This window comes from Canis aureus, chromosome 33 (genome assembly GCF_053574225.1).
Source record: "Canis aureus isolate CA01 chromosome 33, VMU_Caureus_v.1.0, whole genome shotgun sequence".
In the NCBI taxonomy this organism is placed as follows: domain Eukaryota; kingdom Metazoa; phylum Chordata; class Mammalia; order Carnivora; family Canidae; genus Canis; species Canis aureus.
In genome coordinates this window covers 9,116,918-9,131,484 of record NC_135643.1, presented here as the reverse complement: position 1 = coordinate 9,131,484, position 14,567 = coordinate 9,116,918, and the positions used below count along the sequence as shown (strand labels likewise).

Genomic DNA, 14,567 nt, shown 5'->3' with positions numbered 1-14,567 from the left:
AGGGCTCCCCAGGCCTTAAATAAAATCCCATGGGCCACACAGACCTCCAGAAGCTAGCTAGCTGCTATAGCATGACCTTGAACCACCTAGTGTGTGTGGACAACAGGTCAAACAGTTTTTGTTGATATTACTATGTTTCCCAACCATATATGTAGGCATTGTCTTTAAGTGCACAGTGTCTACATTTTATGAGTGCTTTTGAAGCACATGTGTTTGAGGGCTTAACTTTAAATTTTTTGTGCCACATAACATTTTCTTGAAGAACACAAAAAGGCACCTGTCCCCACAAAACCCCTCCAAAGATACAAGCTTCAAGAAATAGAAAGCAAAGAGTGAGTTCAGAAATCTGAAGATGTTTCACCAGCTGGAATAAGGATGAAGAACAGAAAGAAACTTTCTCTAGGTGAGAGTCCTTAGCGCTAAGCAATTTCATAGCAAGATCAATGGAATCACCCACCTTTGCACAGAGAGTGGTGGCCTGTCACTAGACAAAAATCCACACAAAATCACCATTAGGATGCCCCCAAATGGAAGGCCCAATGGCATGCCAAATAAGAATGTAGAAACGCTTGCAAATTCTGTAGCTTGCCCAGCATGTCTCAAATATCCTTTCCAAGAGTAGCAAATAGTTCACAGATGGATTTTCTCTCAAGATCCAGTAATTCTCAAGGGCCAAAGGTAATATATTTTATACATGAATTCTCCCAATTGAATTCAAGTTTCCAAGTCACGCATTCTAGAAACCTGGCCCAGATGGAATGGCATCCTGATCAGATTAAAATCAAGAAACAGTCTACCCTGTTCTCAGATCTCATTGAGCCTCTTCTAGAATCTTTGACATCACTAGATACTGAGTCTGGAGAACACAATTTTCCCTGGAAAAATTCATCTAAGGGCTAGAGATTATTTTTTTTCTAAATTTGGTGGGAATGGGGCCAGTGTTGTAATAATCTCATGAGCCCCTTTTTTAAAAAAATTAGGTACATCAGAAACTTGGCAATGAATTAATGCAGTTTCTGAATTTATAAAGGAACTACACCCATTCCATGAGAAATAATCCAGGCTGCAGCTGCTAAAGGAAACCCATCCTCTCCAGCCATCAAGAAATCTTTGTTGAAGTTGATGAGAATCAGAAATTGGCAAGGATGATTTTTTTTTTCACTGATTTCTTTGAAACCACCAAGGTAAAATAATTTGGTTCTGGGTTTTAATTCATTTCTATCATTTAAATTTGAACCTTGATTTTTGATGAGGAATTTAAAAATGGGCAGAGATTTATATTTAAATTTAGGATGTCTAGTTTTCTTGGCATATTATTATTGGAATAGCTCCATGTGGTCATTTGATATCATTGCAAAATCTCTAATAAGCCTGGACATGTGGGTAACAATTTGGATTGGGAATAGAAAGGGGAGAGACTGTTTAGCTTTAGTACAGACTGACCTTCTTAGACCCTGCTAGGGGAATAAGATGTCCCTCTTACCAGTGTCCCAAGCAGATTCACAGAAAGTCAGAGACCAGTGAGGGCAACAGCCTCACAGAGCAGGCTGTGTTGGTAGACTGTAGATTTTCTCCTGCAGGACAAAAGTACAGATCCTGCTTCTGCAGGCTTGATAGTTAAGTTCCATAAGGTAAGAAAACAGATCCCTGAGGAGTATTTTGAGTTTTGGGGGGTGGGGACATTCACTCCTCCCCTAGGGAAAACTTAATGGGGTTTTTCTAAGGTTTCTTGCCCAGAAAGTTAGAGTCAGCTGATTGATGAGTTTGGGGGAGGAACTAGCCAGCTGTCACTCAGCCGCTTTCCCCACATCCTCAAGGGAGCCAGCTGTACTGATAGAGTATGTGCTCTCCACCCTGCCTTTAGGAGGAGTTTGGTATTAAGGGACTACTGTCACCAATTCCCCAAGTCATATTCTCCAATAGTAATTTTATCAGTCCTAAGGTTAAAGCAGTATTTTGACCTCTTTGATGTCTGTCTATCTTACCCCATACATATGGGTCAGATTGAAGTATCTGTATATAGATATAGATATAGATATAGATATACTATTATCTGAGGTATGGAAACCAAGGCTGTCACTTATTGGGCTTCTTTAAGGATGTACAAGGGAAAACAATGGGGCTCCCTGACAATAGTCAGTCCAGTGAGTAATAAAGGGATGGCTACCTCCAGAGTTTCAGAGCCACAGAGTTATACCAATGGAAGCTACTGAAAAACCTTAGTCCCCTTAAGTTCTCAAATGAGAAAATCTGAGTGTAAAATAAGAGTTTCAAGGACAGTATTTCCAATTTCACAACCACTCTGGTTTTAAGTCTGTAAAAGGGATCCCATGGAATTATTTGAGCATCTAAGTTTAAGAGACCAAGAATTCAATGTGCCTTAAACCAGGAGTTGGGGCACATAAAAAGTTATGAAGCAAGCAAAAGCAAAAGCACAACTGTGGGGTGTTGGCAGTGACGCTTGTATATGACATGAGAAGATAAACTACCTTTTCTACTTCCCTCATCATCACACCTTTAGCATCTGCTGTCAGGCTGAAGCATAGATATGGTCATCTGCAAGATAGCCAATGGATAGACAAGAAGCTGGAATGAATGAAAGAAAGAAAGAAAGAAAGAAAGAAAGAAAGAAAGAAAGAAAGAAAGAAAGAAAGAAAGAAAGAAAGAAAGGAAGAAAGAAAGAAAGAAGAAAAGAAAAGAAAAAGAAAAGAAAAGAAAAGAAAAGAAAAGAAAAGAAAAGAAAAGAAAAGAAAAGAAAAGACAAAACACCCAAAGAATGGGAAAACAAGCAGGGTATTTTTCTAATAGTGTTCAATTAATTTAGTAAAACCAATTTTGATGACCATATTGTCACAGACCATGGCAACAGTTCTATTGGCCTTTATAGTTTTATGGTATTTTTTTATATGTTGCTCCTAACAATCCTCTGATACAAACTTAAGTCAACGCTATTCTTTCTTACAAAAAAAAAAAAGTCAAAAACAAAACAAAACAAAAATCCAGCAAAGCTTAGTTATGTCCATGGTTTATTCAATGTACAGCCATTAGTCACAACTAGAAATGGCACATCAGAATCAGAGGGCTTAAAACCAGCTTCCTTCTAATTGAACACTATTTCCTGTAATCCATGCGTTCATACAGCTGGAAAATTAAAACGAAGATATTTTTCTGAGTAAAAACTCAGCCCAGACTTGACAATTACCTTTCTGATATCCAGAGAAAGGTACATTAGAGTTTCCTTACTCTTCGAATATGAACAATGAGATAATCCCATTCCATTTTATTCCTATCTTCAAATAAACTTGAGTGAAAAGACATGATCTACGTTAATGAAGAAGACAAAAACAATTTTTTTCATATTTTAGTGCCATCCAATTGTTCCCAGTCTCAAATTCTTTGTACAGGGTTTGAACTATGGGACTGAAAGTATCTCAATGAATAATAATCAGAGCCTCCTGACTTCTCCCCCACTGCCACCGATAACTATCTAACCCAACATAAGATCTAAACAAGCTAAAGAAGCTGCATTAACACAAAAAATTAAAATGGGATAAGACTGAGCTCTTGACTGATATAACCTGTTGAAGTCATAACGAAGAGTATGTGTGCAGAGTGCTTGCACACACACACACACACACACCATGAGCCAGTTCCCTATGTTTTGTTTAATCAAGACCAGCCCAGACTGTTGAATAGTTTCCTTGACTAAGAGGAGCTCAGAAGACCTGATGAGCTGGGCTCTTCTGGATAATTTTGTCTGAAAGTTTTTAGTTGTTCCTTTCACTTATGCAAGTCAAATCAAAAACCCTTCTTTCCACTCCTATTTCAGAAGTAATAAGTAGTAGGAAAATACCCCTCAGAAAGATAACTCTTCTATCGGGGATCAAGAATGTATACACTGAAACCCCCCAATTTTTGTATAGTTCACTTCTATTTGAGAAATAGAATTATTTTAGGTCTCCCCCTCTATTTCTTCCTCTCATCCAATGACCGACAATCTTCTTCCATCTCTATCATAACCTCATGGCTGGCTAAAAGGACAATAGTTAATCTGCAGAAATCTTCTGACTAAACCCTGTGCTGACTGTGTTTTGTCCTTAGATAACTGACTCCACAAGAGATGCACTTGCTACTGGATATGAACTATAGACTAAGGCTGTTATTCATAATTGAAGCTGACACTTCCTACAACCTGTCACCAACATAACATTAACTTTCAACCCAGAGTAATGAAAATGAGGGTCGCGCACTTAGCTTCTCTGCACCTCACCCACCTGAATATATTTGCGACCTTTGGATCCCTGAAATATTATTTGTCAGAGGGCAAAAATAATACAAGAAGATCTTCACCAATCCTCATAATAAAAACTACCAAGGACAGAAGAAAATCATTCTACCAAACTTAAAGCAACAGATGCCTAATCAAAACACAACACATATATTAAAGCCAGCTTATCTCTCAGAAAAAAGTCATACAGCCTCCCTATTTTGTTTGGTAAGAAATATTCACAGTTTTACCATACAGAATTGGCATAAAGCTTTACTTAAAGAAAAGACTAATATTTTATCTGAATCAACTTTTGTGGCTTACAGAAACTATTGCTATTTACTTCCGACACAAACGAAAAATGAATAAATTGTATCCGGATACTCACAGCAGAGAGCTCAGGTCTGGCCCCTAACATCAGACGTGGCCGCTGCAGACTGAACGCTACTGTTGGGAGGTGCTTTTATTTTCCTAACAAAGTAGCACCCTCTAGTGGCTTTTCAAAATTATTAAGAAGTACAAGCCAAGCATGTGACATAATCTGTTTACTATACAATTACGCAATGTCAAAACACTCAGGTAAGAACAAAAGCTCACTCTGGGCATTACTCAGAAGCAACTCACCCTATGTGCTCTCTAGGGATGGTGGCTTTGAACAGAAAAGATGTTTAAACATCATTCCTATTTCATTTTTATAGTGTGTCTCAGAAAAATATATCTTTCCCTGGTAATAGTTTATTATTCTATTAAAATTATTATCATTATCCCCATTATCATTCGTACCACCATTGTTATTAATATTAATTAAAAAGTTGCCATTTACTGAGTATTTATCATATACCAGAAAATGTATTCTTTATTTTCCTAATTATACTTCATTTAAAACTCACTATAAACATACCCTAGGTTTATGCTTATCCTGTTGTTATGGATGAAATAATTGAGGCCTAAACATGTAATATAAGTTAGTAAGGTCAACTACCTGAGTGGAAGTAAAGAAAAACTGAAAATCAAAGCCATCTTTCTATGTTTGCAAAAACTCCTACAATCCTGATTTCAAGAAATCATCAGTAGCTTTCACACGTATCCATGTCATGAAAGTGTAAGTTTAAGGGGTTTACTCAATAACAATGAAAATAAAATTGAAAGTTTGTGCAAAATTCTTTAAGTTCATGTTGAAATACCAACATTTCCCATGGTTTATAAAAGTCAAATATCAGTTCTTGGATGGCAAAGCAATAATCTCTGGAGAGCCAATATATTTCCTCATGTTTCAGTGCATGCATTACAAAAGGACCCAATCCTTTTTCAGTCATAATATTTTACAAAATCAGAGAGGCACATTTATTCAGTGAGGCATTCAACAAAACATTTAGTGAATGCCTGTAATATTACGTCTCGTTCTGATAGTCAAAGAACCAAGATCATTGCGCTAAGCAAGTTGCTGTGTGAATATCAAGAATTTTCAGGAAAGAACACCTATAAACTAAGAATTTTTTCATGGCACCAAGATTTATATATTCCATCTTAAATGTCATGTGTCTGATCCCCAGGAGATAAAACTCTTTTTGGTATTTATTATGTAAGGCTTGAAGGAACTCAGAGGAGCAAACAGGAAAGAATGTTTATGTTTATTATGCATCTCCTGGGTTTTCATTAGTAGTCTATGCCTTTCCCATATATCATGTCAGGCAATACTAACTGTTCTTCAAACTTATTTCCTCTCTTCTCAAGCAGAGTTGACTGCACCCCCAGGCTACACTGTACTTAGTGTGACCATGCAACTAGATTCTAACCACTGGAACGTGAGCAGAAGCAATATGTACCATTTCCAAGCCTATCTTACGAAAATCTTCCGCTTGAGATCCTCCATGTTTCTTTGTCCTTCTGGATAACTGGAGTGGAAATAGTTCCTAGGAAACCTGGAACACCATGCATTGCAGATAGCAAAGCTATAAGATGGAAGGAAGGAGACTGAATTTTTTAATCAATGCTTGGAGAAAAAACATCTGATAGTCAGAATCATCCATTTTGCAGTTTATGTGAATAAGAAATAAACTTCTATAAATTTTGAGTCATTATACATGTTTCCATTTGATTGTTGGTTACAGCAGTTAGCCTTATATTAACACGATTATTTAATCTCCACAGAAAAGTTAATAATTTTAGGTAGGTTTATCCTCATTTTATAGATGGATAAACTAAGGTTCAGTTTAATAACTAGCCCAAGTATTGACAACTAATAAAATTAAACCTGAATCAAAACTCCATCTCCCTAACTCCAAAACATGTACTCTTTCCTCTGTGTTACACTAACAGCCCATCTACCTGCCTTTTAACAGTAATGAAACTACCGTTTGCATTACTCAGCTTAGTTATATGCTGACAGTAGCCCTGAAAATGGCCCTGAAAATCTGACATTTTTACAATAATAATGTCACTTGCCACTTCCTGCTGAATGCCTTCTTCATCCAGGAATCCAGGCCCTTACTTTGATCTCACATCAGAGGAAAAAGAATAATGATAAAACTACATGATGGCTCATTAATGTTACTCCACAAACATTCCATTGGTAGCAAGTCAATTAACCTAATCTGATATCAATTGAATCAAGAAGTATAGCGCTTAGAAAGAGAAGGGTAAAAAAATAATAATAATAACTAGAAGAATGTATTCTACCATAGCCTCACTCTTGAAAACTAAAAGTTAAGAGAAATGTTAAGAGAATGTTATGCAAAGAGAAAAGAAATTGTAACCAAATTATGAAAAAAGAGAAAAAGAACCAAAATATCAATGAGATGATTTACTCTCCTTGATCACCACTTGAAAAAAAGTAATAAAGCTACAAATTTAATTAAAATATATGAGTCAATCCAACTTGCACATCTGAACAAAAATTAGATTTTGAAATCTTCTCAGGGACTATATTAAACTCACAAAGACACACACACACACTTAGATATTTTAAACTATGGGTTGAAGAACAACTTATGTCCTCTCAGAGAAATATTACTGAGTGCAAAGAACAAGCAAGCCAAATATATGTTTACCAAGTAATAAAAATGGGGAAAAAAAGAAAAGAAAAAGGAAACAGAAGTTAGGGTGGGGACAATGAGAAAAACTGCACAATTTTGCTTATAAAACCATAGACAAGGAAGTCACGGTGCAGTTCTAGCAGGTGACATTCCCTATTCATTTGTCTCATAGCCCTACCTATATTTTAAAGGAAACTACTTTTTAAAAGTATGATTAAGCTGTCTCAAGTTATTAGTGTCTTAGTGTATTAAGTCAAACATATTGATCCAAATATTTCATCTCAAATATTTGATCCAATTTTCAGCCAATAAATGACCAAACATTGTCTAACTCTGATGAACTCACCTCTGTTGCCTCATAAAACAAATTAGCCTGAGCATCTCTATCTTTTCTGAAATTATCTTGTACATTCTGGTCTCATTGAATATTTGATAAATGGATGATTGAATGAATTGAATGGAAATTCTATACTCCCCAGCATGATTTCACTTATGTATTTAATACCTAGGAAGTTCTATAGTAAGACTCAATGTTATGCTATTCCTTAAATCGAATAAAGAAAATCAAGATGACATAAGTATTATGAAAATAGTAGTGAGCCAGAACTAAACATTAACTTCTAAGAGGAAAAAAATTAGAAATAAATCAACAATATAATGGACAAAATAGTCAAATTTAGCAATCATCTGCAGAACATCTTTGAATTTAGTGTAATGGTATTTTTTTAATCTTTTTTTTAATTTTTATTTATTTATGATAGTCACAGAGAGAGAAGGAGAGAGAGGCAGAGACAGGCAGAGGGAGAAGCAGGCTCCATGCACCGGGAGCCCGATGTGGGATTCGATCCCGGGTCTCCAGGATCACGCCCTGGGCCAAAGGCAGGCGCCAAACCGCTGCGCCACCCAGGGATCCCAGTGTAATGGTATTTTTAATGTTGGTATTTGCCATTGGACAGAAGGTCTATGAGGGCAAGACATCCATGGCTGTTTTAGTTGGTGTATCCTTAGAACTTAGTGTAGAAGCTACCAATAAAGCAGTTAGTAAGTACTTGCTGGGATGAATGAATATTAAAATGGCTCTATGATTAGGGCACCAGGGTGACTCGGTTAAGTGTCTAACTCTTGGTTTTGCTTAGGTCATGATCTCAGGATGGTGAGATTGAGCCCCACACAGGGCTCCACACTCAGTGTGGAGTCTGCTTGAGAGTCTCTGCTTCTTTCTTTCCCTCTCCCTCTGTCCCTCCCATTTGTGTAAGCATGCACTCTCTCTTTCAATAAATAAATAAATAAATAAATAAATAAATAAATAAATAAATAAATAAACTCCTTAGGAAATTTTTAAAAATTAGATGGCTTGATGATTGATTATTTCACATAAATTATCTTTGTTAATCTTCAGAACACCCTGGGGTTCGGTTTATCACTGTCAATTCTGCCAATGAGGGAAATAAGACTAGAGGCGTAAGATGTGTTGCCCAAGTTCTTATAACTACTAAGAAGCAGAATCAAAGGGAAAATCATTAGTAGGTAAATACGTAATTTATTCTGCCCAGAATAAGTGCTTGATAATTCGATGAAAGCAGTTTCCTGGGTTAGTTAAATTGGAGGGCAGGATCGAGGACAAAAAAAAATAGATTTATTTACAAAAAATGGATCAAATATTCAGTGGGTTTTTCCAAGATAAACAAGAGAAACTAACATGAAGTAGAATGAATGGCATGTGAGATTATAAACATATTTATCAGAACTAAGAATGTATATTATGAATAAAGGCAGCAGACAGAGAGATAATGCCAGACAGAGGTCCTGATATTGGGAATAAAAGAATTGAATTTCTCTGTAGAAATACAAACTTCATAATGAAAGATATTTCTTAAGCCTACCAAGCACTTCTTGTGCCAGAAATGTCATATGTATAAGCCAATTGCAACACATTCTGCAATGACAAGATTAGACCTTTTACTTCTCATGTGTCTAGGTTTCTGATTTTTCCATTGTATTACGTAATTTCTCTGTTTTGTGTGTAAGTTCTTGCATATATTAGTCAAGATGAGGGCTTGATAGTTGCCTCAAAATGATATGATAAATAAAATGAGAAGGAAAAAGATAAAATAGTTGCCTTGCCTTTACTATACAAGCTGTTTTACAAATTATTGAAATAATCCATAAAATAATGTTCTTTATGGATAAATTCTAGCTAATAAATACAAGTGGAATGATAGAATTAGAGTGTAACCCTTTTGCAACACTAATGAATAATCTGGGCAAAAGCTGCTAAAATCAGTAGGTGAAGGGCAGTTGGTGAAGTTAAAATGAATGGATCAGCTGACAACATCTGAACTCACTGATCAATTACCACAAAAAAAAATGACAACCAGATATCATGAGCCTTTTCATGTGATTCAAGAAGAAATACATTATACCACTAGTCAAGTGGTCTTGCCACAAAAGAAAACATGAGTCTGATTAAGCCTCCAAGCCTACCTGCTCTTTCACAGAAAATCCAGGAGTTGAAAGGAACACAGTAAATGACACCTCCTGGAATGCAATCGGCTACAACCAGGATGTAGGAAATTCTAAAAAAAGTGACCTATTTTCTTCAACAAGTAAAGGGCAAGTGAAAAAAGAAGGAAAAAAAAACACAAGTTATTTAGAAGTCTTGATGTGCTCCTTAAGCATAAAAAAAGATATACCACAGGGATCCCTGTGTGGCTCAGCACTTTAGCACCTGCCTTCGGCCCGGGGTGTGATCCTGGGGTCCCAGGATTGAGTCCCACATCGGGCTCCCTGCATGGAGCCTGTTTCTCCCTCCCTCTCTCTCTCTCTCTCTCTCTCTCTCTCTTTCTCTGTGTGTGTGTGTCTCTCATGAATAGATAAAAATAAAATCTTAAAAAAAAAAAAAAGATATACCATGCATTGTGGACCTTTTTTGGGACCTGATTCAAATAATACCAGCTGTATACAGACATTTATGAGATAATCAGGGAATTTGGATACTGAGTGGACATTTAGTGATATTAAGAAATTGTTGTTAATTTGGGGAATGTAATGATACTAAAATAGTCCTCACTTTTTTACAATGCACACTAAATTCTGACATAAAGTAGTAGGCTATCTCAAGTTTGCTTCAACATAATCCAATAGGGGAAGAGGAATATAAAAATTATAGTTGAAATAAAATTGATCATATGCTGGTAATTCTTGGAGCTGAAGAATCAGTTTTTTACATTATCTCTCTTCGGTTTTTATTTTAAATTTTCCATAATGAATGATACAGATCATCTGATAGAGTATATAAAGAACCTCAGATCTCCTTATCATAAAATGAAATTTCAAGGCATTGTAAGGAGCACTGTAGTAAATGGTTAAGTTCCAATACCTAGAAATCTAGACTTAGACTCATGCACGCTATGACTGGAAGAGCAAAAGAAATTTCTTTCTGGAGTAATGTTTCATAACATTGTTAAAGTTTCTCTTGTCTTGGATACATTGGTTGATTCTGGTCTTGTCTGAACCTTGTCTTCCAGCTGAAAAGCTTCCACTTGTGCTGGGGTTGGGAGTAGAGAAGCAGCCAGTCTCTCTGCCACAAACCCACGACCTGTCGTCACCCACAACTCTGCACATTAGTAGGAAACTAAACACTGTAAATCCATGGCAACCACCTTGGTGCTGTCCAGACTTGCAGGAAGCTTTGGGAAACTTTGTGTGTTAATAAGGGATATGGTGAGTCACTACAAACCTGGCAGTGTTCCACACTGTCCACCTCACCCAATTCTTCTGCACCTAGTTCCAGTGACTTCAACGGGATCAATACAGAGATAAAGATACCCTGATAATTTGGCCTCTTTTTTCCCCCAAAAATGCATGTTTTGGTATGGCTGGCAATGTGCTTTAGCTGAAAAACTTTTTTTCTTCTTTCGGGAAAGGCAGTGGTGCACCTGTTCACATTCTTCATCTGCAGTAGAGAGTATCAGGGAGAAATGGTCAGCCAGTGTGGCAGCTGAGTTAGTCAGGGCCTCTTTTTGTGCAGTCCTCAGAATGGAAACTTTTATCTGGCAAATACTTGAAAACTATATAGAGTGGCAAACAGCCTCTGAGAGACTAGTAATTCAGATATCAGGAAATAAGATAATATGGCATGTCATACAATTAAAAAGGAAATCATAAGAAATTGGTTGTTTTAAATCAAGTATGTTGAAAATCTGGAGAAAACCTGCCAAATTCAAGAATTCTTAAGTTGAAAAAAAAAATTCTTAAATTGGCAGCCAAATAGAAGAGGAAAACGTCACAAAGAAAAAAAAGCTGAAATTTATTCTTCTGGTTATATGTTAAGTGGTGTTTTTTTTTCTGGTAGAAACACAAAATAGTATTGATGAGTTTTTTGGGGGAAAATATTGTGTGACTTTCTAGTATATTATAATTCATCTTATATGTGATATTTGGATTTTTCAAAGACAAAGTCATACTAAGATGGAGCCAGACCACTACTAAATAATAAAAATACATTTAGAAATCTAAATATACGACTACTTGCTCTTAATATATACCTTTAAAATAGCATTAAGCCTCTATAAGGAACTGCCTTTAAAAATTAATTAATTCCACAGGAGGACTACAATGGCTGCTGGACTCCACCGGTCAAGGCACAGACCTCTAAAACTCCAGTCTTTGAGCTCTACTGGTTGTAAAAACTCACAATGATTAGCTCCTCTTGTCTTCCCAGGTGATGGTGTTGGGGAAGTGTTTTTCTTGTGTGGTTCCTTGTGTACTGCTTTCTCACTCACTCTATCTTCCTCTGCCTCCTTCTCTCCTCTTTCTGCCTCTCTCCTCTCTCTGGATCAGGTCCCCTCCCCTCTGCAGCACCTATGATCTTTTTCTCCCCCAAATTACGCCCCCACACCTCCTACCTTCCATGATGTGGCCTCTTCTCTCCCTCTAGTTGTGCAGTTTGTTCTCTCAGTTGTCAGATCGATTTCTTGGGTGTTCAGCATAATTTGATTGTTATCCAGCTACATTCGAGGGATGAGGCAAGCATAAGATCCTCCTAATATGTTGCCATCTTAACAAAGCAGGAAAAAGTATCCAGCAGGAAAAAAGCCTCCTCAACAAACAATGTTGGGAAAACTGAACAGCAATATGCAGAAGAATGAAACTGGACCACTTTCTTACACCATACACAAAAATAAATTCAAAATGGATGAAAGACCTAAATGTGAGACAGGAATCCATCAAAATCCTAGATGAGAACACAAGCAACAACCTCTCTGATGTAGACTGGAGTAACTTCTTACTAGACTTGTCTCCTGAGGCAAGAGAAACAAAAGCAAAAATGAACTACTGGGACTTCATCAAGATAAAAAGCTTCTGCACAGCAAAAGAAACATCAATAAAACTAAAAGGCAACCTACAGAATGGAAGAAGATATTTGCAAGTGACATATCTGATAAAGGGTTAGTATCCAAGATCTATAAAGAACTTATCAAACTCAACACCCAAAAAACCAATAATCTAGTTAAGAAATGAGCAGAAGACATGAATAGACATTTCTCCAAAAAAGACATCCAGATAATTAACAGACACATGAAAAGATGCTCAACATCACTCATCATCAGGGAAAAACAAATCAAAACTACAATGAGATGCCACCTCACCTCTATCAGAATGGCTATAATTAACAACTCAGGAAATGAGAGACATTGTTTCTCATGCGTAGAAAGAGGAACCCTCTTACACCGTTGGTGGGAATGTAAACCGGTGTAGCCATTCTGGAGAATAGTATGGAGGTTCCTTAAAAAGGTTAAAAATAGAACTACTCTATCATCCAACAATTGTACTACTAGGTATTTACCCAAAGAATACAAAAATACTGATTTGGCGCGTGCACCCCACTGTTTATAGCAGCAATGTCCACAATAGCCAAAATATGGAAAGAGCCCAGATATCCATTGATCGATGAATGGATAAAGAAGATGTGGTATCTATACATACAACGGAGTATTACCCAGCCATTGAAAAGAATGAAATCTTGCCATTTGCAATGATGTAGATGGAGCTAGAATGTATTATGCAAAGTGAAATAAGTCAGTCAGAGAAAGACAAATACAATATGATTTCACTCATATGTGGAATTTAAGAAATAAAGCAGATGAACTCAAAGGTTAAAAAAAAGAGAGAAGCAAACCATAAAACAGAATCTTAAGTATAAAGAACAAACAATTGCTGGAGGGGAGATGAGCAGGGAGGAGGACAGGTTAAATGAGTGATGGGTATTAAGGAGGGCACTTGTGATCAGCACTGGGTGTTACATGTTAGTGATGAATCACAAAATTCTACTCCTGAAATCAGTACTACACTATATGTTAACTAACTAGAATTTAAATTAACAAAACAAGAGAATTCCTAAGACACAATTGGAAATTGAAATTTACTATCAAACCCTAGAAACTACAATTTACCTGATTCTGGAAGAATAGTATCTCAAATGGAAAATTTGGCCAGGAAGTTAGAAAGTAATGTAGAACAAGTTCTTTCTTTTTTTTTTTTTTTTCTTATATAAGATTTATTTATTTATTTGAGAGAGAGCACATAAGCAAGCAAGGGGGAGAGAGAGAAGAAGAGGGAGAGAATCTCAAGCAAACTTCTTGCTGAGCTCAGAGTCCTTCCCCAGGGCTTCCCCATGACCCTGACCCTGAGATCATGACCTGAGCCAAAACCAAGGGTCAGACACTTAACAGACTGAGCCACACAGGTGTACCTGCGGAACAAGCTCTATACTGACAGTCAAGGGACTGGTCTCTAGCCCTGGTTCAGCTGCATATTGGCATGAGACTAGGCTAGCCAATTAGCATTTAGGACCCTCCATTCTGTTGCATTTAAGATCAGGGATTTGTACTTTCTGCTTCCAAATGTTGTATGATTTAATAAATCAAAAACATTGTAAAACTGGAGAATACCAGTTTAAAAAATTTCAGAGTAAAAAGATGACCATCTAAAAACATAAATGGATTATCCATTACAAGATTTCTGCTAGATTGGGACATTATATTTGATGTGAAGTTTCCCAGGGAGAATAATTTTTTGAGAAAGAACAAATTCATCAGCAAAAACAACCTTATTCCTGGAAATAAATTTAAATAGGAATTATTTCATCTCCTGCCTACAGTAGAGTGTCTGGCTAACATTGTAAAAATTTGTCATTTAATCAATTATGGCTTCATAAACGGCACAGAAATGTCACTCAAATGCAGGCTTCAGTTACAAACACT

General features: G+C 36.6%; 1 protein-coding gene across 1 annotated transcript in view; it reads right to left on the bottom strand.

Annotated features, from left to right (window-relative positions):
* The window catches only part of ARHGAP24 (Rho GTPase activating protein 24), a 738,009-nt gene extending 733,306 nt beyond the window's left edge, over positions 1 to 4,703 (bottom strand). The window contains exon 1 of the mRNA XM_077882769.1: positions 4,656 to 4,703. The gene's annotated coding sequence lies outside the window, so the exon portion shown is untranslated. The remainder of the gene's footprint in view (positions 1 to 4,655) is intronic.
* Positions 4,704 to 14,567: the final 9,864 nt, after the last annotated feature.